The following is a 1,867-nucleotide window of genomic DNA, read 5'->3' as shown; positions in this document are numbered from 1 at the left end:
GGGGAAAGAATACTCAAGTCAGGGCAGGCACAGGAGATGGGAACTGCCAAAACAAAAACACTGGAAAACTCTGGTCCTTCCAGACTTAGGGCAGTGATAAAAAGCCACATATTGGGAGTCAACAGGATTCCAATTCAAAGACAAGGGAATTTACAAAGGGTCCTTGGCAGTGAGTCTTGCCATCCACTGAAGGGGTTGGAAAATAGAGAAGAGAGTTGCCACATCCTTTACACAGCTCCACCTGCCCCTTTGAAAGCAGGACTCAGTGGCTTGCAGCATCTTTCAATTTGGCAGGAGAAGGATATGTTGAAGGAAATTTCTCTGCAGAAAATGAGCTGCTCAGAGCTGACTGCAGGTAGATGGTCTTATGGAAAATTCTGTTGCTTAAAAAGACCACCAAGGAAAAGAAGTGCAACTGGAAAAGGTATGCTCTTCCATTACTCTTTGCTTCATTGGCACTGATGAGGAATAAAGGAAATAGGATATAAAAGAGGCAGCCACCGATATGGTAGGATTGCATTACGATGAAGAAAGCCAAGGGTAAGGTCAATGTCATAAGGCCAATTCCTCTCTATGTTTGAAAATAGTTTGTGCATTTCAATCCCTTTGTTGAACCAATGGTACTCAAAGCAGTACAGTGAGTAGAGAAGAGATATATGCAGTAGACCAGCTGATCCTCAAGATGGATGGAGAAGAGACCCACAAACATCCCCCTGAATAAGGAAAAGTGGCTGTAGCAAAAGGTTGACAAGCATGTCAACAATTATTTTTCTGACACTGGGGATTGGATGAGGTTTCCTCCCTGATACCTCAAATGCAAGGTTAGCTATATCTTGAAACCAAATGGCATTTACAACTTTGCTAAGCACAAACAGGGGGAGCACTCAAAGAGCACTGAAAATTGATGTGAGGAAGAATTCCAGCCAGGACCAAACATTTCCATGTAATGATGGATCACCAATAACCTGGACTGTTACTGATTGAAGCACAGAGATATACACTTAATAAAACGAAAGCAGAGTGAACCAGAATGCTCCACCGTTCCAAGCACAACACTAAAACATTTGGCTAACAATATATGGCTTGCCCTCTTGCTCCTGCTCTAGACTCAGTTGTCTCCTATTGGCCAAGAGGCTACTTGCACTTCTTTGACACTGCTCTTTTCCTTATGGTTATGAGCGTCTAGCTTTGAAATGTACAGATGCCTCAGAAGGTGTCTTTGATTTACCTGCCAAGAGCCTGCAGAAAGGTTTGACACTGTCAACCATCTGGTCACTGCCTATGCTACCAATTCCAGAGAGAGGGAATCACCCACAAATCAGTAATCATGGAGGGACCCCTAAACCCTACTGCCATATATACAGCCCTGGCATTCCACCACTGAGGCTCAGTTCACCTGTTCTACACATGGCTGCCTGCTCTACCCCTGCACTCAGAGAGACAGGGCTGCCCCACTCCTATATTTCTTAAGGGAGTTATTTATGTCTTTCATAAATCTTCTGTCAGCATCATGAGATGTGATTTTAAATCCAAATCTTGCTTTTCTGAAGTTTTGGAATATTCAGGGTTTCCTGTAATGAAAGAACTGGTTTACAATGATTCCATATAATCTTGGTTTCTGTTGGTAGGGTTCTTGTGGTTGTCTTTAGCCATCTGGTTATCTCTGGTGGTAGTTGGTCCTGCTGTCTCATGCAGGATCTTGTCCTTCCTGAGGGTCTGTAAGTCTGTTCCAGCACTTCCAGGAGTTCAGCTCTGTCCTGAATGGACCTGTGTACAGAGGGCTTTGGAGCAGTCATTGCTCCAGGTGCAAATTCTAATCAAACCAAATCTAGAGTCCAGATTTCACTTAATGGTCTTTATATTTTAT

At 43.4% G+C, this 1,867-nt stretch overlaps 1 pseudogene; it reads right to left on the bottom strand.

The window, feature by feature from the left end:
- Positions 1 to 384: 384 nt before the first annotated feature.
- LOC127667853 (etoposide-induced protein 2.4 homolog) lies at positions 385 to 1,268 on the bottom strand (annotated as a pseudogene).
- Positions 1,269 to 1,867: the final 599 nt, after the last annotated feature.

This window comes from Apodemus sylvaticus, chromosome 1 (genome assembly GCF_947179515.1).
Source record: "Apodemus sylvaticus chromosome 1, mApoSyl1.1, whole genome shotgun sequence".
In the NCBI taxonomy this organism is placed as follows: Eukaryota; Metazoa; Chordata; class Mammalia; order Rodentia; family Muridae; genus Apodemus; species Apodemus sylvaticus.
Note: the sequence above shows the minus strand (reverse complement) of the source record. Positions and strands in the feature narration are given on the sequence as shown.